Below are 27,926 nucleotides of genomic sequence, written 5' to 3' on the forward strand. Positions count from 1 at the left end.
CACCTTCCTTCCTCCACAAGCTCGCACCTTCCTCGCCGGATCTTGCGCCTGCTCCATCCCGCCGTGCCGCCATGGTTCCCAAGAGAAAAGGGGGCGAGGCCTCATCGGTGATGAGTCACCAGGCGGCGCCGGAACCCGTGCTGGGCCGGTCCACCGTGCTCAATCTCGAGGGGCTGGACAAGGTCCGACGGGTGATCGCCGCTGACTCCAACGAGTGGAAGGCGACGAAGGTCTGGCCCGCCTCCAGGTCTATAGTCGACCTGGAGGTCACCAACATCTCCCTTCATCTTCATGCCATTTTCACCGGCCTACTGCCACCGTTCTTGGATTTCTTCAATGCCATGCTCACGCATTACCAGGTCCACGTATTGCATCTCGATCCTGAGTCCATTGTCCTCCTCTCCACCTTCGCGTTCTTGTGCGAGGCCTTTGTGGGCATCGCCCCGTCAGTGGCTCTGCTCAGCCAATTCTTCTCTCTTCGAATGATCAGAGGCGAGTGGTGCTCGGGGTGCATGTCGCTCCGAGCGGTGGACGCAACAGCAGGCACGGGTGTTGATGTTGTCCGAAGGCGGAGGGCTTCCAGAGGCAGTGGGTATATGTTGATGCCACCGTTTACAGCCCCCTGCTCCAGACTCCGTCGACCCCCACGAAGCCGAGCTCCAGCTAGGAGGACACGAAGCTTGTCGACCCGCGGCTCGCGCGAGTTATGGCCAGACTGACTGACCTGAGGAACGCGAGCGTGACGATGGCGATGGTGGTGAGGGAGTTCGTCAGACGGCGAGTAGCTCCTCTCCAGCGTCACTCCCGCCCAATGTGGGCCTTCATTGGCTGCGAGGACTCCATGAGGCTTCAGGAGGCTTCCCTTCCCTCCAGTGTACTGTGCGGAATACTCCGCCTCCTGACTGGCGGAGAAGCCGCCGCGCTTCCTCAGGGAGGGCTCCCCTTGTACAATTACCCAAACGGGAGAGCCTACGCTAAAGTGATGCCGCACTTCGACGAGTGGGGGCTGCTCCCCAAAGGCCACACAGGGTCTCGCGAGAATCCCCTCCTAGTGGCACCCGGCATCGGGGCCCCCAAGGCTGAAGCCCCCGGAGCGATCGTGAAGAGGCATGCCGGGGCGCCTACCCCGTAGCAATCCATCTGCGCGGCTCCGGATGGCGAGGAAGGCGCTCCTCCCGAGGGCACATCAATCGCCCTAGGCATGAGGGATCGGACGCCGAACTCTGGGGCTCTGACTCCCGGCCACCGCACTCCCCGGGAAAGGGGGGCACGGTGGCCGCGCTGGTTTGGCCCCGCGGTCCATGAAGAAGATGAAATGGATCACCACGGATGAGTAAATCTTCTGCTTTCCCTGATCCCTACTCATCAAGCTCTCCTGAGCCCTTATTTCTCAGGTTTCCACCGGGCGGAGGGGCGAAGGAGCTCCCGTCGCCATCCTTCTGAGCGCCGAAGCACCCCCCGGTCGAGCTTGCGCCCTCCAAAGGGGCCGTGTTCCTCCCGATGCGACCACCGGTGGTCCGCGACCTTGAGGCCTTGGCAGCCTCCAACGAGGGTAGCATCAAGCTTACGTGGGTGGCGCCGCCGCCCATCCCGATGTTGCGTGGCGACCCTTGGGGCTTCCACAAGCCGACGAGTGGCCCGATGTCGATCTCGCATGGGGCCATGCCTTGGGCCACGAGAGTGGGCGCCGAGCTGACCAACCCTGGGCGCCCGCCCAATGCTTCTGGACCTTCCGGTACCCCTGCCATGGCTGGGGTGTTGGTGAACATAGTAATTTCAAAAAAATTCCTACGCACACGCAAGGATCATGGTGATGCATAGCAACGAGAGGGGAGAGTGTTGTCCATGTACCCTCGTAGACCGAAAGCGGAAGCGTTAGAACAATGCGGTTGATGTAGTCGTACGTCTTCACGATCCGACAGATCCAAGTACCGAACGTACGGCACCTCCGAGTTCAGCACACGTTCAGCTCGATGACGATCCCCGGACTCCGATCCAGCAGGGTGTCAGGGATGAGTTCCGTCAGCATAACGGTGTGGTGACGGTGATGATGTTCTACCGACACAGGGCTTCGCCTAAGCACCGCTACGATATGACCGAGGTGGAATATGATGGAGGGGGGCACCGCACACGGCTAAGGAACGATCACGAAGATCAACTTGTGTCTCTATGGGGTGCCCCCCTCCTCCGTATATAAAGGGGGGAGGAGGAGGGGGCCGACCAAGGGGAGAGGCGCGCCCTAGAGGGGCAATCCTACTTCAAGTAGGTTTGGCCCCCCCTTTCCTATTAGGAGTAGGAGAGGGAAGGAAGGGAGGGGAGGGAAGAAGGAAAGGGGGGGCCGGCCCCCTTCCCAATTCGGATTGGGCTTGGGGGGCGCCCCCTCCTTTGCTCCTTCTCCCTCCTTTCCACTAAGGCCCAATAAGGCCCATATACCTACCCGGGGGTTCCGGTAACCTCCCGAAGCTCCGGTATAGTCCCAATCTCACCCGGAACCTTTCCGGTGTCCAAATATAGTCGTCCAATATATCGATCTTTATGTCTCGACCATTTGGAGACTCCTTGTCATGTCCGTGATCACATCCGGGACTCCGAACAACCTTCGGTACATCAAAACTCATAAACTCATAATATAACTGTCATCGTAACGTTAAGCGTGCGGACCCTAGAGGTTCGAGAACTATGTAGACATGACCTAGAATTGTTTCCTGTCAATAACCAATAGCGGAACCTGGATGCTCATATTGGCTCCTACATATTCTACAAAGATCTTTATCGGTCAAACCGCATAACAACATACGTTGTTCCCTTTGTCATCGGTATGTTACTTGCCCGAGATTCGATCGTCGGTATCTCAATACCTAGTTCAATCTCGTTACCGGCAAGTCTCTTTACTCGTTACGCAATGCATCATTCCGTAACTAACTCATTAGCTACATTGCTTGCAAGGCTTATAGTGATGTGCATTATCGAGAGGGCCCAGAGATACCTCTCCGACAATCCGAGTGACAAATCCTAATGTCGAAATACGTCAACTCAACAAGTAACTTTGGAGACACCTGTAGAGCACCTTTATAATCACCCAGTTACGTTGTGACATTTGGTAGCACATAAAGTGTTCCTCTGGTAAACGGGAGTTACATAATCTCATAGCCATAGGAACATGTATAAGTCATGAAGAAAGTAATAGCAACATACTAAACGATCAAGTGCTAAGCTAACGGAATGGGTCAGGGCAATCACATCATTCTCCTAATGACGTGATCCCGTTAATCAAATGACAACTCATGTCTATGGTTAGGAAACTTAACCATCTTTGATTTACGAGCTAGTCAAGTAGAGGCATACTAGTGACACTATGTTTGTCTATGTATTCACACATGTATCATGTTTCCGGGTAATACAATTCTAGCATGAATAATAAACATTTATCATGATATGAGGAAATAAATAATAACTTTATTATTGCCTCTAGGGAATATTTCCTTCAGTCTCCCACTTGCATTAGAGTCAATAATCTGGATTACACAGCAATGATTCTAACACCCATGGAGTCTTGGTGCTGATCATGTTTTGCTCGTGGAAGAGGCTTAGTCAACGGTCTGCAACATTCAGATCCGTATGTATCTTGCAAATCTCTATGTCTCCCACCTGGACTTGGTCCCGGATGGAATTGAAGCGTCTCTTGATGTGCTTGGTCCTCTTGTGAAATCTGGATTCCTTTGCCAAGGCAATTGCACTAGTATTGTCATAGAAGATCTTCATTGGTCCTGATGCACTAGGTATGCCACCTAGATCGGAAATGAACTCCTTCATCCAGACTCCTTCATTTGCTGCTTCTGAAGCAGCTATGTACTCTGCTTCGCATGTAGATCCTCCTACGACGCTTTGTTTAGAACTGCACCAACTTACAACTCCGCCGTTTAATAAAAACACGTATCCGGTTTGCGATTTAGAATCGTCCGGATCAGTGTCAAAGCTTGCATCGCCGTAACCATTTACGACTAGCTCTTTTTCACCTCCATAAATGAGAAACATATCCTTAGTCCTTTTCAGGTATTTCAGGATGTTCTTGACCGCTGTCCGGTGATCCACTCCTGGATTACTTTGGTACCTCCCTGCTAAACTAATAGCAAGGCACACATCAGGTCTAGTACACATCATTGCATACATGATAGAGCCTATGGCTGAAGCATAGGGAACTCCTTTCATTTTCTCTCTATCTTCTGCAGTGGTCGGGCATTGAGTCTGACTCAACTTCACACCTTGTAATACAGGCAAGAATCCTTTCTTTGCCTGATCCATTTTGAACTTTTTCAAAACTTTATCAAGGTATGTGCTTTGTGAAAGTCCAATCAAGCGTCTTGATCTATCTCTATAGATCTTGATGCCCAATATGTAAGCAGCTTCACCGAGGTCTTTCATTGAAAAACTTTTATTCAAGTATCCCTTTATGCTATCCAGAAATTCTATATCATTTCCAGTTAACAATATCTCATCTACATATAATATCAGAAATTCTACAGAGCTCCCACTCACTTTCTTGTAAATACAAGCTTCTCCAAAAGTCTGTATAAAACCATATGCTTTGATCACACTATCAAAGCATTTATTCCAACTCCGAGATGCTTGCACCAGTCCATAGATGGATCGCTGGAGCTTGCACACTTTGTTAGCACATTTTGGATCAACAAAACCTTCCGGCTGTATCATATACAACTCTTCTTCTAGAAATCCATTCAGGAATGCAGTTTTGACATCCATTTGCCAAATTTCATAATCATAAAATGCGGCAATTGCTAACATGATTCGGACAGACTTAAGCATCGCTACAGGTGAGAAAGTCTCATCGTAGTCAACCCCTTGAACTTGTCGAAAACCTTTTGCAACAAGTCGAGCTTTGTAGACAGTAACATTACCATCAGCGTCAGTCTTCTTCTTAAAAATCCATTTATTCTCGATGGCTTGCCGATCATCGGGCAAGTCAACCAAAGTCCACACTTTGTTCTCATACATGGATCCCATCTCGGATTTCATGGCTTCAAGCCATTTTACGGAATCTGGGCTCATCATCGCTTCCTCATAGTTCGTAGGTTCGCCATGGTCAAGTAACATGACCTCCAAAATAGGATTACCGTACCACTCTGGTGCGGATCTTACTCTGGTTGACCTACGAGGATCTGTAGTAACTTGTTCTGAAGTTTCATGATCATCATCATTAGCTTCCTCACTTATTGGTGTAGTCGTCACAGGAACTGGTTTCTGTGATGAACTATTTTCAATAAAGGAGCAGGTACAGTTACCTCATCAAGTTCTACTTTCCTCCCACTCACTTCTTTCGAGAGAAACTTCTTCTCTAGAAAGGATCCATTCTTTGCAACAAATGGCTTGCCTTCGGATCTATGATAGAAGGTGTACCCAACAGTTTCCTTTGGGTATCCTATGAAGACACATTTCTCCGATTTGGGTTTGAGCTTATCAGGTTGAAGCTTTTTCACATAAGCATCGCAACCCTAAACTTTAAGAAACGACAACTTTGGTTTCTTGCCAAACCATAGTTCATAAGGCGTCGTCTCAACGGATTTTGATGGCGCCCTATTTAACGTGAATGCGGCCGTCTCTAAAGCATAACCCCAAAATGATAGTGGTAAATCGGTAAGAGACATCATAGATCGCACCTTATCTAGTAAAGTACGATTACGACGTTCGGACACACCATTACACTGTGGTGTTCCGGGTGGCGTGAGTTGCGAAACTATTCCGCATTGCTTCAAATGTAAACCAAACTCGTAACTCAAATATTCTCCTCCACGATCAGATCGTAGAAATTTTATTTTCTTGTTACGATGATTTTCCACTTCACTCTGAAATTCTTTGAACTTCTCAAATGTTTCAGACTTGTGTTTCGTCAAGTAGATATACCCATATCTGCTCAAATCATCTGTGAAGGTGAGAAAATAACGATACCCGCTGCGAGCTTCAATATTCATTGGACCACATACATCAGTATGTATGATTTCCAATAAATCAATTGCTCGCTCCATAGTTCCAGAGAACGGCGTTTTAGTCATCTTGCCTATGAGGCACGGTTCGCAAGTACCAAGTGATTCATAATCAAGTGATTCCAAAAGTCCATCAGTATGGAGTTTCTTCATGCGTTTTACACCGATATGACCTAAACGGCAGTGCCACAAATAAGTTGCACTATCATTATCAACTCTGCATCTTTTGGCTTCAACATTATGAATATGTATATCACTACTTTCGAGATTTAATAAAAATAGACCACTCTTCAAGGGTGCATGACCATAGAAGATATTACTCATATAAATAGAACAACCATTATTCTCTGATTTAAATGAATAACCGTCTCGCATCAAACAAGATCCAGATATAATGTTCATGCTCAACGCTGGCACCAAATAACAATTATTTAGGTCTAAAACTAATCCCGATGGTAGATGTAGAGGTAGCGTGCCGACCGTGATCACATCGACTTTGGAACCATTTCCCACGCGCATCGTCACCTCGTCCTTAGCCAATCTTCGCTTAATCCATAGTCCCTGTTTCGAGTTACAAATATTAGCAACAGAACCAGTATCAAATACCCAGGTGCTACTGCGAGCATTAGTAAGGTACACATCAATAACATGTATATCACATATACCTTTGTTCACTTTGCCATCCTTCTTATCCGGCAAATACTTGGGGCAGTTCCGCTTCCAGTGTCCAGTTTGCTTGCAGTAGAAGCACTCAGTCTCAGGCTTAGGTCCAGACTTGGGTTTCTTCTCTTGAGTAGCAACTGCTGTTCTTCTTGAAGTTCCCCTTCTTCTTCCATTTGCCCTTTTTCTTGAAACTGGTGGTCTTATTGACCATCAACACTTGATGCTCCTTCTTGATTTCTACCTCCGCAGCCTTTAGCATTGCGAAGAGCTCGGGAATAGTCTTGTCCATCCCTTTCATATTATTGTTCATCACGAAGCTCTTGTAGCTTGGTGGCAGTGATTGAAGAATTCTGTCAATGACACTATCATCAGGAAGATTAACTCCTAGTTGAATCAAGTGATTATTATACCCAGACATTTTGAGTATGTGTTCACTGACAAAACTATTGTCCTCCATCTTACAGCTATAGAACTTATTGGAGACTTCATATCTCTCAATCCGGGCATTTGCTTGAAATATTAACTTCAACTCCTGGAACATCTCATATGCTCCATGACGTTCAAAACATCGTTGAAGACCCGGTTCCAAGCCGTAAAGCATGGCACACTGAACTATCGAGTGGTCATCAGCTTTGCTCTGCCAGACGTTCTTAACGTCGTCAGTTGCATCTGCAGCAGGCTTGGCACCCAACGGTGCTTCCAGGACGTAATTCTTCTGTGCAGCAATGAGGATAATCCTCATATTACGGACCCAGTCCGTGTAATTGCTACCATCATCTTTCAACTTAGCTTTCTCAAGGAACGCATTAAAATTCAACGGAACAACAGCACGAGCCATCTATCTACAACAAACATAGACAAGCAAAATACTATCAGGTACTAAGTTCATGATAAATTTAAGTTCAATTAATCATATTACTTAAGAAATCCCACTTAGACAGACATCTCTCTAGTCATCTAAGTGATCATGTGACCCAAATCAACAAAACCATGTCCGATCATCACGTGAGATGGAGTAGTTTCAATGGTGAACATCACTATGTTGATCATATCTACTATATGATTCACGTTCGACCTTTCGGTCTCCGTGTTCCGAGGCCATATCTGTATATGCTAGGCTCGTCAAGTTTAACCTGAGTATTCCGCGTGTGCAACTGTTTTGCACCCGTTGTATTTGAACGTAGAGCCTATCACACCCGATCATCACGTGATGTCTCAACACGAAGAACTTTCGCAACGGTGCATACTCAGGGAGAACACTTCTTGATAATTAGTGAGAGATCATCTTAAAATGCTACCGTCAATCAAAGCAAGATAAGATGCATAAAGGATAAACATCACATGCAATCAATATAAGTGATATGATATGGCCATCATCATCTTGTGCTTGTGATCTCCATCTTCGAAGCACCGTCGTGATCACCATCGTCACCGGCGCGACACCTTGATCTCCATCGTAGCATCGTTGTCGTTTACGCCATCTATTGCTTCTACAACTATCGCTACCGCTTAGTGATAAAGTAAAGCAATTACAGGGCGTTTGCATTTCATACAATAAAGCGACAACCATATGGCTCCTGCCAGTTGCCGATAACTTCGGTTACTAAACATGATCATCTCATACAATAAAATATAGCATCACGTCTTGACCATATCACATCACAACATGCCCTGCAAAAACAAGTTAGATGTCCTCTACTTTGTTGTTGCAAATTTTACGTGGCTGCTACGGGCTGAGCAAGAACCGTTCTTACCGACCCATCAAAACCACAACGATAGTTCGTCAAGTTAGTGTTGTTTTAACCTTCACAAGGACCGGGCGTAGCCACACCCGGTTCAACCAAAGTTGGAGAAATAGACACCCGCCAGCCACCTGTGTGCAAAGCACGTCGGTAGAACCAGTCTCGCATAAGCGTACGCGTAATGTCGGTCCGGGCCGCTTCATCCAACAATACCGCCGAACCAAAGTATGACATGCTGGTAAGCAGTATGACTTGTATCGCCCACAACTCACTTGTGTTCTACTCGTGCATATAACATCTACGCATAAAACCAGGCTCGGATGCCACTGTTGGTGAACGTAGTAATTTCAAAAAAAAAATCCTACACACATGCAAGAATCATGGTGATGCATAGCAACGAGAGGGGAGAGTGTTATCCACGTACCCTCGTAGACCGAAAGCGGAAGCGTTAGAACAACGCGGTTGATGTAGTCGTACGTCTTCACGATCCGACTGGTCCAAGTACCGAACGTACGTCACCTCTGAGTTCAGCACACGTTCAGCTCGATGACGATCCCCGGACTCTGATCCAGTAGGGTGTCGGGGATGAGTTCCGTCAGCACAACGGCATGGTGACGGTGATGATGTTCTACCGATGCAGGGCTTCGCCTAAGCACCGCTACGATATAACCGAGGTGGAATATGGTGGAGGGGGGCACCGCACACGGCTAAGGAACGATCACGAAGATCAACTTGTGTCTCTATGGGGTGCCCCTCCTCCGTATATAAAGGGGGGAGGAGGAGGGGGCCGGCCAAGGGGAGAGGCGCGCCCTAGGGGGGCAATCCTACTCCAAGTAGGTTTGCCCCCCCCCCCCATTTCCTATTAGGAGTAGGAGAGGGATGGAAGAGAGGGGAGGGAAGAAGGAAAGGGGGCCCGGCCCCCTTCCCAATTCGGATTGGGCTTGGGGGGCGCGCCCCCTCCTTTGCTCCTTCTCCTTCTGTCGGTGTCAAAACCGGCGGATCTCGGGTAGGGGGTCCCGAACTATGCGTCTAGGCGGATGGTAATAGGAGACGAGGGACACGATGTTTTTACCCAGGTTCGGGCCCTCTTGATGGAGGTAAAACCCTACGTCCTGCTTGATTAATATTGATGATGTGGGTTACAAGAGTAGATCTACCACGAGATCAAGGAGGCTAAACCCTAGAAGCTAGCCTATGGTATGATTGTTGTTCGTCCTATGGACTAAAGCCATCCGGTTTATATAGACACCGGAGAGGGCTAGGGTTACACAGAGTCGGTTACAATGGTAGAAGATCTACATATCCGTATCGCCAAGCTTGCCTTCCACGCCAAGGAAAGTCCCATACGGACACGGGACGAAGTCTTCAATCTTGTATCTTCATAGTCTTGGAGTCCGGCCAATGATGATAGTTCGGCTATCCGGACACCCCCTAGTCCGGAACTCCCTCAGTAGCCCCTGAACCAGGCTTCAATGACGACGAGTCCGGCACGCATATTGTCTTCGGCATTGCAAGGCGGGTTCCTCCTCCGAATAATTTATAGAAGATTGTGAACACCAGGATAGTGTCTGGCTCTGCAAAATAATTTCCACATACCACCATAGAGAGAATAATATTCACACAAGTTCAATCTGCTGACGTATTCTGTGGCGTGACGTCACACCACAACCAAGCCTTTATTTGAAACGTTTTTATTGTACCACTTCAGCGCGTTTAGCGAAGCGGTTTCCTTGGCACGTCCTGTCGAAGCAGAGATCGTGTTCCCCTTATCCCGGGATTCCCATCAATACGGACGTGGGTAACCCAACCGCACCCGTTGCCACGCCCCCTCCATCGAAGGCGGGTTCCAAACGGTCACGGGGACGGCTCTTGGTATTCTTCCTCTTTATAATGAGACCAAGGCCCGTTATTTTTATTCAATCTTCTATCGAATCCGCCCCTCTCCCTGAGTTCCAACACCCAGGGCTCTGAATTCAGGTACCTTCGATCCTCGACAATGTCCGGTCCTGATCTACGAGGTCGGTGGATGCCCTCCTCCGTCACGGAGGAGGACGTGCTAAAGCTGAGAGACGCCAGGTATTTAACCTACGAGATTACGCATAGGCTGCCTGCCCGAGGGCAAGTTATCCCAACTCCCGTGCCTGGCGAGATCGTCGTGTTCATGTCTCACTTCCGTCGGGGTTTAGGCTTCCCGACGGATCCCTTCATGAGGGGGCTCATGTTTTACTATGGGCTGGAATTCGACAACCTGGCTCCGGAGTCCATCCTCCATATCTCATCATTCATTGTCGTTTGTGAAGCCTTCCTCTGCACTACCCCTCACTTCGGCTTATGGCTCAAAACCTTCAACGTGGAGCCGAAGATGATTGAGGGGCGTCAGGCAGAGTGCGGCGGGGTGGTTATAAGCAAGAGGGCCGAAGCTCCATGGCCCAAGGGCTCTTTCCAAGAGGAGCTCGGCTTGTGGCAACAGGAGTGGTTTTATATCACCGCTCCCCGGGGCAGCAGGCAGAAGCCGCCGCCCGTCTTTTGCTCGGGTCCTCCACAACAGCTGACATCATGGGTCAACAAGGGGCGTGACTGGGGGTCGCCCAAAGACGTCCCCCTGTTGCAGGACCGGATTCGAGCCCTCCAAGAAAGGGAGATCAACCTGGTCGCAGTGGTGCAGGTCATGTTGATCCGGCGCCTACTGCCCTGCAAACGTCGCCCCCTCCACCTGTGGGAATTTAATCCGGAGGGGCCGCGAGCTCTTCAACACTTCATGGGTTTGACTCCCATGGAGATGTATAAACTGTTCTTCGGATCGCAAGAGACGCATCCGGAATTGACCGAGGACGCTGGCCTAAGCTGCAATCGCCCGGATACTCAAGTAAGTAGCCCTGTGTCCGGACACACCATCCATTTATTTATCGTGAGCTTTCCTTTTAACCAGCTATCCCTGGACAGGAGTGGATAGCGCAAGCAAAACTGATACGGTGTCCGGCCCCCCTCCCTGAGACCATGCAGGATCCCGTGTTAATCAAAATGTTGGAGGTTGCACCTTCAAATGAGGGCGAAGGGGGGCACGGGGAAACTATCACCTCTGCCAAGGAGGCGTTTAGTAAGGGAGGAATCGAGAGTCCCTCCTTCCAGGGGGAGAAGCGGAACGCTTCCGAAGACCTGGAGGCCAAGGGCTCAAAGCGGGGAAAGAAATCTGTACCGGAAGGTCCTGCGCCAGAAAGCGCCCCGGCCGTACTGTCTCCTCGGAGGAATCAGCCCTCTAACAAGCCGTAAGTAAAAAGGAGGATTTTATAATTATTAGACACCCCTGCTTAATGTATAAAGGTAACCGGAGTTTTTACCTTGTAGTTCGGATCTCATCCCATCTCAGCACAGCTCATCTTCGGGAGACCTTCGTCTGGAGATGATGGAGAGCGAAATGCCTCCATCTGCCGCCCCATCGCACGGGGCGGACGACCCTGAGGTGTCGTCGTGGAGGGTCTCCCCGAGTCCGGCGGGGCCGGAGAGTTCGGCACCCATTGGAGTACGGCCGGTGGAGCTGCAGGATTTGCTTAATAGGGCGTCCATCTCAGAAGATCACCGCACATTAATGGGTAATGTGATTGAGAGGATCTCGTCCGCCGAAAGCGGGTTGTATGAGGCCGTCGGAAGTTTACTGACGGGATTTGAGGTACGCAAAAAATGACGTACCTGTTGACAGTTTTGCACATGAAGTGCGCCCTGTATAGTAGCCCCTGAGACTTGGTATGCTGTCGAAAATGGCAGCGTGCCTAGGATCATAATCTCAGTTATTAACTGTCGCCTTTCCTATGCAGGTGGCGGAACATTCGGTGGCCAGCTGGACGGATGGATTCGCCGAGCTGAAGAAGCAACTCGACGCTGCAGATGCAGACATCTCGCTGGTCAATAAACGACTTGATGAGTCACAAGGTATGTGATTGCGCCGCGATCGCTTAGTAAGGGAGCTGATGCCCATTCCTTACAAGTTGTATGCTTGATGCAGATGGTGCTGCTGTTGTGGAAGACCTTCGAGCAAAACTTGCTCGGGCCAAGGAGCAAGCCAGAAAAAGCGAGGCGGCTGCCTTGAAGGCAGCGGAAGAGCTAGAAGCCGAGAAGGCTGCTCACTGCCGAAGCAGGGAGAAGATGGCCGGAATGGCCAGGAAATTAAAAGTTGCTACCGACCGCCTGGAGGTTCTTGAAGGAGAACGCCGAGCGGAGCAAGAGGACTTGAAGAAGGCCGATGCCGAAGCCAAGGATGCCCGTAGTGTGATGCGGGCTATGAAGGAGGAACTGCGTCAGGTCGGAGACATTGTGGCTGGAAAGCCCTTTATGCTGCGTAGGAAGTTCACGGATCCGAAGTATGCTCAGCTGGGCCGATTGTACGGTGCGGAGGATCCTTATCTGGACTTGGCGGCGAGTGTGGCTGACGCAGTCGTGCACTTTCGAAGCTAGGAGGATCATGAAATGGAAGAGCTTTTCTGGTCTCAATTCCATAGTCCGGAGCGTCCACTTCCATTGAGTGATCGGCTGGTTGAGTGGGCTAAGCTGAATAGATTGTCCGGACTGGCCATGACGGATGTGGTAACTCATCTGTGGCCGAAAAGCCCCAAGCCGAAGAGTTATTTTGGCTTGTTGCAGCAATTCATTGGGTCAGTGCTGCATATTAAGGCGATGAAGCGGTCGGCATGCATAGAAGGTGCGCGGATGGCTCTCGCCCGTGGTAAAACATACTGGGCAGAGATGGATGCCACCGCTGTTGCATCCCGGGGTTCGGACAAAAGCCGATTTCCCACCGAGCATTACTTTGAGGAAGTCCTGCAGGGCGCTCGTATAATAGAGTCGCAGTGCTCGAAAGATGTTATGTTTGAATGACATGTATGATTTCTAAGATCATGTTTATAATGCAATGACTTTTTATACTTGTGTGTTCAAGTATTGAACTATCTCCTATGCGGCCGTATATGTATGTATAATCTGAAAGATGGCAGCCTTTGGCTTCAGCCCCCACGCACATGGTGCGGGGGTGTTTGCAAAAAGAAAAACGCTTTTTCACACTTAATCCAACGTCTTGGTCCTTTTAAGGAGGTGATAGCATAGCAAACTACGCAACCGGACTATAATGCTTTATCACTTTCACTTAGCCATAGGAGCTCGAATGTGGGGCTACTATATAGCCCCTGATGGCACCGCGCTTCTCCGAACTTGGGGCGCGTATGTGCCTGACCAGGAAGCGGTCCTTCGTCAAAGCGGAGGAATTCTAAACATTCCAATGGTCGATCGAGTGGTTGACCAGTCTCTCGCTATATCATGACAGTCAGTTTTCGGCTTTCTCTACTGAGGTGCTCTCCCGGCCGAACCGGGGCACAATCGCAGTAGTTCTCCTGGTGCCGCATTAGCCGATGATACGAAATGTAAGGCAGCAAAACACAGGAGCCGGGCAAACCCAACATTTGACCAAAGACATGATTCGGAGCTGATGCATATAAGGCCTAACTCGAGACGCCGAACACTCCCTGAGGTGTTCGGTCTTTATGATATTGGGCAGAATAAATCCCTAAGCCCCTAGTGTCCAGGTACAGGCGGGAACTTCTGACGCGGCCGATGCCAAAATGCCAGCCTCCTCCTCGGCTCTGGTAGGAAGCCGGGGGATGTGTATCAACAAGAGACAGTGAGAAAGGTTTACGCAGGGTCTTAATCTGAAAAGAATCCTTGCAACGGGTCCCTACTGCACGTCTATGCCTGTGTCTCCGTTGTGCTATATCCTGGACGGGTGTAGCACGTGCTTCATCTGTAAAAGAGAAAGACTTAGTTTCTAAGAAATATCGTGCAAAAAGTGCATCAAAATAAAGTATAATTTGGAAGATGAAGAAAGTTGAGCTTTATTGGCTTTCATCATTTATGTGCGCGGCCCCCTAAAAAAAGGGGTATGCGGCTGGGAAGCCCCTTGCCGGACTCGTCTAACCATGTTCGAGGTCTAAATGACCTGTTTTTAGGGGCTTTGACCTGCAAGGTCGGAATAATATGTGGCTGTCTAGGCAGCCGCACATTCTCCGTGGTCGAGAGACACCTGGAGTTTTAAGAATATGCCACGTGGACCGGGCATTTTTAAGCGTAAGAGACGCGTAATGCGGTATTGCATGAAAGCGCGCGAAAGCTGCACGCCCCAGTAGTGCTTAAGGGCTACTGCTAAATGGGGCGATGGAGGGTGAGCTTTTCGCGACGGAGGTTGTCGGATGAACCGAACACGACCCCTAGTGGTATAGAGCCTGTAAAATTGGCTAAAAAGGCCTGGCGTCACTCTTTTGAAGGAAGTGCCGCTATAACGAATTTTGATGGGCTCTATCCCCAGTCTGCGGATGGTGTCCTGGTATAGCAGGGGCCGCGCTGCGTGTTATCACGTGAAGTGAGTTCACTGTTTTGACTTCTAATGGGAAAGTCTTTTGGTTTCCGGAGCGCTGCTTTTGGGTTTCGTCACTGTCACTTGGTGTGTCGAGCCCTTTGTGTTCGGCGTTAAGTCGGCCGGACTGCTCGAAGACCCAACAATCTCTGTGGGTATGGTTTGCAGGCTTCCCGGAGGTACGGTGTATTTGACACAGTCTATCCAGAATCTTGTTGAGGTTGGATAACTCGTCACTGTTATCCTTTAAGGGCAGTGTTTTGTTGTTCGGCCAAGAGCTTTTGAATCCGGCGTTGACCGCCGTACTATTTGGGCCATTCTCCTTGTTCCGGCGCTGATCTTTTTTGCGTCGTGATTTCCCATTTCCATCCCTGATTTTGGATGTACTCGGGTCGCTGGTGCTGCATCTAGCCAACCAGTTGTCTTCCCCCGCGCAAAAGCGGGTCATGAGACTTTTTAGTGCGGCCATTGTTCTTGGTTTTTCCTGGCTGAGGTGTCTGGCGAGCCATTCGTCTCGGACATTGTGTTTGAAGGCTGCCAAGGCTTTAGCGTCCGGACAGTCGACTATTTGGTTCTTTTTAGTGAGGAACCTGTTCCAGAATTTGCGTGCTGATTCTCCGGGCTGTTGAGTTATGTGACTTAAATCATTTGCATCCGGAGGCCGGACATAAGTCCCCTGAAAATTTTCTCGAAACGCATCCTCAAGCTCTTCCCAACTCCCAATCGTATTTTCTAGGAGGCTTTTAAGCCAATGCCGGGCTGGCCCTTTGAGCTTGAGGGGAAGGTATTTTATGGCATGGAGATCGTCTCCTCTTGCCATGTGTATGTGTAGGATATAATCCTCAATCCAGACTCCGGGGTCTGTTGTTCCGTCGTATGCCTCTATGTTTATGGGTTTAAATCCCGCTGGAAATCCATGATCCAGTACCTCGTCGGTAAAACATAGTGGGTGTGCGGCGCCCCTGTATTTGGGTGTGCCGTTGTCTTCAAATGCTCGGCTGGTTGTGTTACTTCCTGGAGTCTTCTTTTTTGGCCCATAGATAGACTTGGCCGGGTTATCCTTTTTCTGAAGATCTTTAGGCTGATCATGTGTCCGCTTGTGTGTGGCGCCCCGTGTTGCTCTTGGCCTGTCATCTGGTCGTCTATCCGGCCAGGCAGCCCCTTTCTTTTTTGACTGCGGGGGCTCGAAGGCCTCCTCGTCAAATTCGGGCAACAACTTGCGCTTGGGGTAGCTCTTTGTCTGGTGACTAGTGCCATATTTATCTGCGGTGTTGAGTACTTTGCTCCATCTTATTCTGAGTGTGTCTTCCGCTGTTTTGAGCTTCCGCTTTTGCTTCTTCAAACTTCTTGCAGCGGCGACGAGCCTGTTATGGAGATTTGTATGCTCTGATGATGTGAGATCATCTTCGCCGGGGGTGGGTTGCTTGTCCGGTTCATGTCCGGCTGGCTGCTTGTTGACGTGTGCGTCGTCCACTGCTTCGCCCTGCTCTAGGGCCGGGTCCATATGGGTACCGTTTTTGTCGATGCCGGTCTTCGGGCGGCGCTTGCGTCGCCGCTTTGTTTGTCTGTTGGGGGAGTTGTCCTTCGCCACGTCCCATTTTTCCTCATTGTCGCTTCCTTTTGGTGTGTCCACCATGCATACCTTGTGGGATGGGGTGGCTTTCCTGCGCCCATTAGGCGCTGGTTCTTGGTCGTCTCCGGCATCATCGTCCATACTGTCGATGTCCTCAGAGTCGTAATCTAGCACGTCGGTTAGGTCGTCGACGGTGGCTACCAAGTGGGTGGTGGGTGGGCTCTGAATTTCTTCGTCGTCCGCATCCCAACCGTCCTGGCCGCAGTCTGGCCAGGCCTCTCCTGATAACGAGAGGTACTTTAGCGAACTCAAGATGTCGCCAAAAGGTGAGTGTTGAAAGATGTCCACCACGGTGAACTCCACGATCGGCGCCCAATAGGATTCGACTGGAGGGGGCGCGGGAGGTCCGGAGTCCGGCAAGGAGTCCGGCACCTCGGAGTCACGAGCTTCATGGGGGACAAGATCGGTGTTCGGCTCTATCACCGTAGAGGTTGCAGACCCCGGGGTGGTGTCTAGCCATCCATCCTTGGTCTGCGCAGCCGGCTCCGAGTCGAAGATCGGAGCGGATTCGAGTGCGGCCTCCAGGGTACTGTCCGGCTGCAGAGCTAAATCATGCCCATCGTGATAGTACGGCACGCTCGGCTGTGGCTCGAATCCGTCGAGGATCAAGTCCCCGCGGATGTCAGCCGTGAAGTTCAAACTTCCAAATCTGACCTGACGGCCAGGGGCGTAGCCTTCGATCTGCTCCAGCTGGCCAAGCGAATTGGCCCGCAGTGCGAAGCCGCCGAATACGAAGATCTGTCCGGGGAGGAAGGTCTCACCCTGGACCGCATCGTCGTTGATGATCGAAGAAGCCATCGAGCCTATCGGTGACGACACAGAGGAACTCTCAATGAAAGCACCAATGTCGGTGTCAAAACCGGCGGATCTCAGGTAGGGGGTCCCGAACTGTGCGTCTAGGCGGATGGTAACAGGAGACGAGGGACACGATGTTTTTACCCAGGTTCGGGCCCTCTTGATGGAGGTAAAACCCTACGTCCTGCTTGATTAATATTGATGATGTGGGTTACAAGAGTAGATCTACCACGAGATCAAGGAGGCTAAACCCTAGAAGCTAGCCTATGGTATGATTGTTGTTCGTCCTATGGACTAAAGCCATCCGGTTTATATAGACACCGGAGAGGGCTAGGGTTACACAGAGTCGGTTACAATGGTAGGAGATCTACATATCCGTATTGCCAAGCTTGCCTTCCACGCCAAGGAAAGTCCCATTCGGACACGAGACGAAGTCTTCAATCTTGTATCTTCATAGTCTTGGAGTCCGGCCGATGATGATAGTTCGGCTATCCGGACACCCCCTAGTCTGGAACTCCCTCACCCTCCTTTCCACTAAGGCCCAATAAGGCCCATATACCTATCGGGGGGTTCCGGTAACCTCCTGGAGCTCCGGTATAGTCCCAATCTCACCCGGAACCTTTCCGGTGTCCAAATATAGTCGTCCAATATATCGATCTTTATGTCTCGACCATTTCGAGACTCCTCGTCATGTCCGTGATTACATACGGAACTCTTAACAACCTTCGGTACATCAAAACTCATAAACTCATAATATAACTATCATCGTAACGTTAAGCGTGCAGACCCTACGGGTTCGAGAACTATGTAGACATGACCTAGGACTGTTTCCGGTAAATAACCAATAGCGGAACTTGGATGCTCATATTGGCCCCTACATATTCTACGAAGATCTTTATCGGTCAAACCGCATAACAACATACGTTGATCCCTTTGTCATCGGTATGTTACTTGCCCGAGATTCGATCGTCGATATCTCAATACCTAGTTCAATCTCGTTACCGGCAAGTCTCTTTACTTGTTACGTAATGCATCATTACGTAACTAACTCATTAGCTACATTTCTTGCAAGGCTTATAGTGATGTGCATTACCGAGAGGGCCCAGAGATACCTCTCCGACAATCAGAGTGACAAATCCTAATCTCGAAATACGTCAACTCAACAAGTACCTTTGGAGACACCTGTAGAGCACCTTTATAATCACCCAGTTACGTTGTGACGTTTGGTAGCACACAAAGTGTTCCTCCAGTAAACGGGAGTTACATAATATCATAGTCATAGGAACATGTATAAGTCATGAAGAAAGCAATAGCAACATACTAAACGATCAAGTGCTAAGCTAACGGAATGGGTCAGGTCAATCACATCATTCTCCTAATGATGTGATCCCGTTAATCAAATGACAACTCATGTCTATGGTTAGGAAACTTAACCATCTTTGATTTACGAGCTAGTCAAGTAGAGGCATACTAGTGACACTATGTTTGTCTATGTATTCACACATGTATCATGTTTCCGGGTAATACAATTCTAGCATGAATAATAAACATTTATCATGATATGAGGAAATAAATAATAACTTTATTATTGCCTCTAGGGCATCCTCCACGGGGGCACGGAGCAGGTCCCTGGCCGAGCGTTGGAGCTTGCGCGTGGTCGGGGTGCCGCCCAGCTCGGCCTTCTTCAGGGTGCGAGGGGTGCGCTGGACCGGCTTGAGGTCAATCTTGGCGACGTCGATGCCTACCTCGAGGTCGAACATCAGTGCTTGGTGCACGAGTGGCGCCAGCTCGAAGTGGCTATGAACTTCAGCCACCTCCAGCATGAAGCCACTCATGCAAAGGACGAGGCGTCCACCACCGCGGCTAAAGAGGCTTGCAACCACGCCTTCGAGGAGGCCGAGGCCGCAGACCGGCGGCGCGAGGCCGCCGAGAGGCGAGAGTCGGAGCTACTGGACTCTGTCGCGTCCTTGGACAGGCAAGCCCGAGAGCATGGGGTCGCCGCACTTGTCCCTACAAAAGGGTTGCCGAGCCGCGAAGCGGAACTCCATGCCCTAGGAGAGTCATTGGAGCTGGTGGCGTTAGAGCAGGACTTGGAGCATGACCGACTGGAGGCGGTAGAGCGCCAAGTGATGACTGCCGAGCCGTCTCTGGCCTCTCGGAGGCGAGGGTCCAGGAGGAGGCCAGCGAAAGGATCGGGAGGTCCGCCGGGCCCTTTCCCAGGATTATCGCGCGAAGCTGAAGCTTTTTAGGAGTCCCGTTTCCGTGAATGGCGCAACCAGCTGAAGGGCGAGGCCAACGCGCTCAAGAAGAATTTAGCCAAAGCGGAGCGGCGTGAGAAGGCCGCACTGGACGCCCAGGCCGCAGCTGAAGCGGAGTTGTCTTCCCTCTACGAGCAGGTGGCGGACATCACCTCCCTCGTGGAGCGGCGTCAGACGAGGCGAACCGAGCCCGGGGACTACTACACACGTGCTCTCAGATGTTCTAGGCCCTTGAGTAGATGGCTGTTCGGGCCCTGAGCAGCATCTGTGATGAATGCGTCTCCAGCCCTCTCGTTGCTAACGATGCCGGCTACTTTAGCTTCTTCACCTGGGTCGTGGAGCGTCTTGAAGGGGGGAGGGGGCAAGAAGGTACGCCAACTTGTCAAAGAGAAAAGTTGCAATCTTCTCGTGCGAGCATCCTCGCGTGTCTTCAGCCACCTTCTTCACTTTGACCCCGACTTCAACTTTGAGGTCGTGACAGCCCCCGTGCTTGAGGTGGTTCAGGGCGCCTTGGGAGGCTGGGTGGAGGACCACATGGATGAACTGATCGCGGAGTTCACTCCCGCGGGTGGCAAAGGCTAGCCTGAGGTCAAGGGGCACGAGGCTGACGGTGGTGACGATGACAACAACGATGGCAACCGCATGTTTCCCTAGGTTGTTTTTTTCCTGCTCTGTGTCAAGGTTTTGAACATGACCCCGCGGGGTTGTAAAAGTGTTTTGGGAGAAACCCCCTTGTGATGCATGTATGAAGCAACAATATACTCCCTTAAGCCGCCTTCCCTTTGTTTGCTGCACGCCCACGTCCCCTGAGTAGAGGTGGCTCGTTAAGGTTACGCTGGGCCCGATGCCCGGGCAGGACCATGAGACGGGTGCTTGATACGTCTCCAATGTATTTGTATTTTTTGATTGTTCCATGCTATTATATTATCCATCTTGGATGTTTTATATGCATTTATATGCTATTTTATATGATTTTTGGGACTAACCTATTAACCTAGAGCCCAGTGCCAGTTTCTGTTTTTTTCCTTGTTTTTGAGTTTTAAAGAAAAGGAATACCAAACGGAGTCCAATTGACCTTCCAATTTATCGAGATTTTTTATGGACCAGAAGAAGCCCCCGAAGCAAAAGAGTTGGGCCAGAAGAGTTCCAAACCAACCACGAGGGTGGAGGGCATGCCCTACCCCCTGGGCGCGCCCCTACCTTGTGGCTAACTTGGAGACCCCTTGACGTGAAATCGACGCCAAAAATTCCTATAAATACAGACACCCCCAAAAAGAAACCTAGATCAGAAGTTCCGCCGCCGCAAGCCTCTATAGCCACCAAAAACCAGTCGAGATCCTGTTCCAGCACCCTGGCAAAGGGGGGATCCATCACCGGTGGACATCTTCATCATCCCGGCGCTCTCCATGACGAGGAGGGAGTAGTTCATCCTCGGGGATGAGGGTATGTACCAGTAGCTATGTGTTTGATCTCTCTCTCTCTCTCTCTCTCTCTCTCTCGTGTTCTTGATATGGCACGATCTTGATGTACCGCGAGCTTTGCTATTATAGTTGGATCTTATGATGCTTCTCCCCCTCTACCTTCTTGTAATGGATTGAGTTTTCCCTTTAAAGTTTTCTTATCGGATTGAGTCTTTAAGGATTTGAGAACACTTGATGTATGTCTTGCATGTGCTTATCTATGGTGACAATGGGATATTTACGTGATCTACTTGATGTATGTTTTGGTGATCAACTTGCGGGTTCAGTGACCTTGTGAACTTATGCATAGGGGTTGGCACACGTTTTCGTCTTGACTCTCCGGTAAAAACTTTGGAGCACTCTTTGAAGTTTTTTGTGTTGGTTTGAATAGATGAATATGAGATTATGTGATGCATACCGTATAATCAAACCTGCAGATACTTGAGGTGACATTGGAGTACCTAGGTGATATTAGGGTTTTGGTTGATGTGTGTCTTAAGGTGTTATTTTACTATGAACTCCAGGGCTGTTTGTGACACTTATAGGAATAGCCCAATGGATTGATCGGAAAGAATAACTTTGAGGTGGTTTCATACCCTACAATATGAAGGAAATATGCCCTAGAGGCAATAATAAAGTTATTATTTATTTCCTTATATCATGATAAATGTTTATTATTCATGCTAGAGTTGTATTAACCGGAAACTTAGTACATGTGTGAATACATAGACAAAAAATAGTGTCCCTAGTGTTCCTCTACTAGACTAGCTTGTTAATTAAAGATGGTTATGTTTCCTAACCATAGACATGTGTTTCCATTTGATGAACGGGATCACATCATTAGGAGAATGATGTGATGGACATGACCCATCTGTTAGCTTAGCATTATGATCGTTACAGTTTCATTGCTATTGCTTTCTTCATGACTTATACATGTTCCTCAGACTATGAGATTATGCAACTTCCGAATACTAAAGGAACACCTTGTGTGCTATCAAACGTCGCAACATAAATGGGTGATTATAAAGATGCTCTACAGGTGTCTCCGAAGGTGTTTGTTGGGTTGGCATAGATCGAGATTAGGATTTGTCACTCCGTGTATCGAAGAGGTATCTCTGGGCCCTCTCGGCAATGCTCATCACTATAAGCCTAGCAAGAAATGTGATTAATGAGTTAGTTGCGGGATGAAGCATTACGCAACGAGTAAAGAGACTTGCCAGTAACGAGATTGAACTACGTATGATGATACCGACGATCGAATCTCAGGCAAGTAACATACCAATGACAAAGGGAACAACTTATGTTGTTATGTGGTTTGACCGATAAGATCTTCGTAGAATATGTAGGAGCCAATATGAGCATCCAGGTTCCGCTATCGGTTATTGACCGGAGATGTGTCTCGTTCATGTCTACATAGTTCCTGAACCCGTAGGGTCCGCACGCTCAACGTTCGATGACGATCTGTATTATGAGTTATGTGTTTTGATGACTAAAGTTTGTTCGGAGTCCCGGATGAGATCACGGACGTGACGAGGAGTCTCAAGATGGTCAAGACATAAATTTAAAACAATAATGAGGCTAGCCAACTCGCTCCCAGGATGCTCCCCCGATCGCGTCCTTCGTTGGCCCTTCGATGCTGGTCAGCGCAGTCTTTTTTTCGCTCCTCGCCGTTGGATCCTCGCTGGGAATTCATCTGTGCCATTTTCACCGCATGGTAGATCCTGGATGGGGTGTGACATGTGGGCTCGGGCTAGCTCCGATTGGCTGGGTGCGAGTTTTTCGGATGCGCGGGGCAGCCTCTCCTGCCGCGCTGCGTACGCACGCTCGCGTCATGGGGACGTGTGGGTCTGTGGTTGGGCGTGGGCGTGAACCCTAGCCCCCCAGTCCCCAGCCGCCACACCCCTGACCCCTCCCTCCTCCTCACTCCCTCGCCACACTACCGCACCATCTCCCTCCTCCCTCCTCCCTCATCACTAGCCGCCGCAACAAGGGATTTGCCACCCCTCCTCCATCATCACCAGTCGCAGCAGCAGGAGATTTGTCGCCGCCGAGATCCAGCGCCTTGCAAGGTCCTCGGGTCAGCCTTGTCGTGCCCGCCACTCTGTCGACCAGATCTGTGCCTTTGACTCCCTCTTCTCTCGCGTCGCGCGGTGCCTTCTGCTCCACCATGCCGCAGTTAAGTTGTGGATGACGGGGCCATGGACCGGTCCTTAAGGAGAGAAGGAAGATGAGGGTGAGAGAAGGAAGGAGAGGAGGGATAAGGAGAGAGGAAAGAGGAGAGTTTGCCACAAAAATCTTGCTGAGGTGCTCCTGTCTATTTTCCTATTACTTTCTCCATCACACATGTTTAACTTTGCTGATATATGGATTTTATAAACATGAAGTGTACAGATCTGAGGATGAAGAGAATAAGAAGAATTTAGCTGAAGGGGTGAAGAAAATCAAGGTGATTTTCCTCCCTGTTTTGAATCTTTGTTCTTGCATTTAGATGATACAATTTGTGATTATGTGTATGTGCATTTATGAGATCTTTGCTGCTAGGTACAGAGTTTATGGTTACTGAAATTGGATAACAGAGAGTCACAACTTCAGTTTTCAATTACAGTAGTTGATGTGTTATGTTTGCTGCAATTTGTCATGTGTGTTTGAGAGAGAAGGATGAAAAAGAGGGGACTGGAAGCTTGATCATTGCCAGGATCTGGATTCAGAGAGAGGGGTGAAAAAGAAGGGACATGGATTCAGAGAGGGATGAAAAGAGGGGACTGAAAGATCTTGCATTGCGTTTCTTCATCTACCAATACGGTTTCGTGTACCATTTGAACATAACCAAGTAGTATAACCAAAGTGTGCTGGTAATATTCCTTTCTTATTTTGTAATTGGACAAATATTTGCGCATATGCCATGTCTATGCAGTCTTTCTAACTGATGCAATTTCTAGGTTTATGGCTTCTCATGGGATGTGATTCTGGTCATGCTGCTTGTTATGAAGGTAAAAACAAAATTATATGTTTCTTCAGCTTAGTTTGGTCTGCATTTGTCTCAGAGAGCGAGCGTTCACAGGTACAGTGCTTATGCCATTATTAGTTAGTCCGGATTCTGTTCTCGTGTAGAATATTCAGTTTAGTTTGGTCTTAATTTGTCCCATAGAGCGAATGTTCACAGGTCGAGTGCTTATGTCAGTTATTAATCAATCAAGATTCTGGCATGATGTAGAATATTCAGTTTAGCTGGTCCACATTTGTCCTAGAGAGCGAGAGTTACTGATAAAATACTTATTTGGCTTAAATTCAATTTTATGGATTTGCAGGCTGAGGTGAGCATCATGAAGATGAGTAGGCGAGTGGCTGATATAGAGAGCTCCTCGAATGGGGAAGTAGCATTGTTGGAGGAACTCGAAGATGAGAAGGTCAATTTTGGCATGTCCAGTTCATGCAACCTTTGCATCCTTACATATCTTCGCCTTACTGGCATTTTATTTTTGCTGCTTTGGGATTAGGTTCCGAAGTCATGCCTTTGCCTTACTGTTGTGCTGATACTGGATGCAACATTGTGGACCTCTGGTTCGAGCATGGCCAGCATGGCCACGGATTGTAGGGGAGGAATGTATTGCCTAATGAGTTGTATGCTTTCTTTAGATCCTCTGTGCTCCCTATCACATCTGGCTTGGCCACCTACAAATTCTTGGGTCCACGTGAGCTCTCTTTCCACTCTGCAAGTTTTGCTTGCTCTTTCTGGGCTATTTGTGAAGGCTAGCCCCTTTCCTAAGTCTCTTATTTTATTATGGATCATGGAAGTGGGGAGTGTAACTCACATTTTTATAACACTGATCCTTTAGGTATATATACTTTGGTTTTCTGAAAGTGGATTGCATTTGCTTCCTGATCACATTGAAACAAGGGTGGAAACAACCATCGTCCGCCGACCATTCTTCCTCCCTCAGGTTCCTGATCTGAAGCGGAGGAACACGAGGTCGCATCCATTAAGTGTCAGAAAGGGGTTGCAATGATTTTCTTCAGTCTGACAATCATATAGTAATTAGACGGTGTAGTACTATGGCGGTGGTATACTGATTTGGTGTAAGAATCACTAACATGACTTTGCATGTACAAATCTTACATGTTAATGATATTAAGAATTAGTAGCATGTTTTTTTTGTTTACTGCTGGATTTGCTAACAAGATGTCTCTTGTGTTGTTGATTGATATGCAGACTTGCTGTTTTTTGTTCAGTTGAAGGGCCCTCCAGGCTTAAGATCTTTCGAGGATAATTGTGTCATTGAATCTGAAGGTATATGATTGGTTTCTCAACTCATGTATCGATAAGAAATTTTTTCTTCCTCAATATATTGTTACTTACCTGACTTGTCGTACATTTGTGAGGTTTCTGAGGAAGTTCACTTCTTGCATGCGGCGTATAACTTGAGTTGCCTACAAATGATTTTGCCAGTTCGATGAAAACTTAGAATAACCAAGGGAACTTTCTCAGTTTTGTTGTTCTTGCTCTTCTCAGATTTTAGGTTGGGGGTATTAACATATATGCCACACACTAAGTTTAGATCTTAGTGTGAGATTAAATTGGCATAAATCCTTGTGCCATGTTGAAAAATTAGAATTACAAAAAAGAAAGGAAATATTAAAGAAGGGATATGGTTGATTAGGTTGTTGTGGTGTTTCTTTGTTAATAATTACATGCTAACTTGCTGGTTTAATTTAGGTGTGTGGAATATAGGAAATACAAGGAGAGATATTTCAGTTGCAATCCATCTTTTACTCTATAGTTGTGCGCCGCCATGGTGTCAATTTTGAACTTGCAAACTGAACTGTAAAATGTTTTAATACTTTGGTGCATGAAGTTTTCTTTGCCTGCTCTGACTACTTCATTTATGTTTATTTACCAGGTTATGCGATCTCCTATGTTGCTGCATGTTGATCTTCTGTTTTGTTGTAACTCTATTTTGCTGCTCGAGGTTTGCTTCCTTTCTTTCTAGCTACATGTGTATTCTTTGATTTCTAGCTACATGCATGTTTTCCTTTTGCTCATGGAATAGTTTACTTATTTTGAACAGTAGCATCTCTGTTATTACAGACATACTAGGCCCGTGCTTCTTCATGGTGGCCATCTCTTTTTTTGTGAGAAGTGTGCCTTATGGCTTATTCTTGTATATTCAGTTCTTCTGCCATTCAACAGTCAATACCAAGCCATTTTTATGGAGCCGATAGTGTTCTGGTGGTCAGTGATAACTGAAAATCTCTTTCATTATCATTGCTTGCTATGTAGCCATTTTTCTTCTTTTCGCTTTGCTTCGATGTGTTTATTTCTATGGAGTCTCTGCTACCTTACAACATCAAGATGAAAACTAAGCATCTGAGTTTCTTGGAGCAGCCCTACACGTGGTTGTTGTGCCTTTTTCCCTTGTGCTTTTGAAATGCAACATGACAGTAGTCAATGCATATATCAGGGTTGTAAACCTATTAGATTTGGGACAGAGGAAAGTGTGAAGATTTTATGATTGTTGCAAAGTAAAAGTTGATATTAGTGCCAGCTTAGGTGATCTGGTCCAAAGGGATATCTCAGATTTATGAGTTGATAGTATATTTGCATCTAAGAATAAACCTTAGTTTTTGGACAGAATTTATGAGTGAAAGTATTCTGGTGTATACCAGCCTTTTGTGTAGGATTGTTATGGTTATTGTGGTTGTCAATTTTGTTGACAAAATAGTTCCAATGGACATCTTTTTCGGTGTCGTACGGTAGATAGATTTGGTCTGCTCTTTCATGCGTTCTTCGGCTTTATGATTAATATTCCCAGAAATTTGAACAAAATTGAGCTATTAAATAAACGTCCCAGGAAATTTAGATTATTACAGTGGGGGCACTCCTTTGCATGGTTTTCAGTACAAGAGATTTAACCTTTTTTGTAGTATCATTCTCCCTGGCGGATTACATGTAGGTTGTTTTAATTACAAGCATGCCTTCAGCTCATGGTTCTTATATTTTTTATTTTCCATAGGACAATTTCCTGGATTAATATATATACAGGAGATCCAGGAGTCCACCCGAATTTAGTCTCCAAGAAGCCTTTCATCCAGGATGCACCAAAATTCTTCAAATGTTATGTGAAAAGCGTGTGTGCTAGATGTGGCCACTGTCCAGCGTTTTGATCTGTCCACTCAGGTGCTTTTGTCTAGGTGGTAACACAACAAGCTGCTTATCGTATAGATACTTATCATATGTACAACCCTATGTTCGTTCTGTTGGGGGACGTAGTAATTTCAAAAATTTCCTACGCACACACAAGATCATGGTGATGCATAGCAACGAGAGTGGAGAGTGTGTCCATCTACCCTCGTAGACCGAAAGCGGAAGTGTTACCACAACACGGTTAATGTAGTCGTACGTCTTCACGGCCTGACCGATCAAGCACCAAAACTATGGCACCTCCGAGTTCTTGCACACGTTCAGCTCAATGACGTCGCCCGTACTCCGATCCAGCAGAGTGTCGAGGGAGAGTTCCATCAGCATGACAGCGTGGTGACGATCTTGATGTTCTACCGTCGCAGGGCTTTGACTAAGCACCGCTACAATATTATCGAGGAGGACTATGGTGGAGGGGGGCATCACACACGGCTAAGAGATCAAGAGATCTATTGTTGTCTCTAGAGGTGCCCCCCTGCTCCCGTATATAAAAGAGCAAGGGGGAGGGGGCAGCCAGCCTAGGAGGGGGCGCGCCCTGGGGAGTCCTACTCCCACCGGGAGTAGGACTCCCTCCTTCCTTGTTGGACTAGGAGAGGTGGAAGGAAAGGGAGAGGATGAGAAGGAAAGAGGGGGGCCGGCCCCCTTGCCCTAAACCAATTCGGTTTGGGCCTTGGGGGGGAGGGGGGGCGCCCCACACTCCCCTTGCTGCCCTCTATTTCCACTAAGGCCCATGTAGACCCATTAAGCCCCCGGGGGGTTCCGGTAACCCCCGATACTCCGGTAAAA

At 48.4% G+C, this 27,926-nt stretch overlaps 1 long non-coding RNA gene across 8 annotated transcripts; it reads left to right on the forward strand.

The window, feature by feature from the left end:
* The first annotated feature begins 22,868 nt into the window (after nucleotides 1-22,868).
* On the forward strand, nucleotides 22,869-27,229 carry LOC119276417. Of its 8 annotated transcripts, none has more exons than XR_005136598.1 (8): nucleotides 22,869-23,248; nucleotides 23,329-23,390; nucleotides 23,492-23,796; nucleotides 23,884-23,934; nucleotides 24,253-24,351; nucleotides 24,442-25,021; nucleotides 25,155-25,232; nucleotides 26,956-27,229. It is a non-coding gene; the product is annotated as an uncharacterized LOC119276417 (long non-coding RNA). The 8 variants fall into 8 exon arrangements; XR_005136599.1 differs by having other exon boundaries at nucleotides 24,442-24,636; nucleotides 24,781-25,232; XR_005136603.1 differs by having other exon boundaries at nucleotides 23,486-23,796; nucleotides 24,442-25,232.
* The last annotated feature ends 697 nt before the right edge of the window (nucleotides 27,230-27,926 follow it).

The sequence above is a fragment of the Triticum dicoccoides genome, chromosome 3B (genome assembly GCF_002162155.2).
Source record: "Triticum dicoccoides isolate Atlit2015 ecotype Zavitan chromosome 3B, WEW_v2.0, whole genome shotgun sequence".
NCBI classification, from domain to species: Eukaryota; Viridiplantae; Streptophyta; class Magnoliopsida; order Poales; family Poaceae; genus Triticum; species Triticum dicoccoides.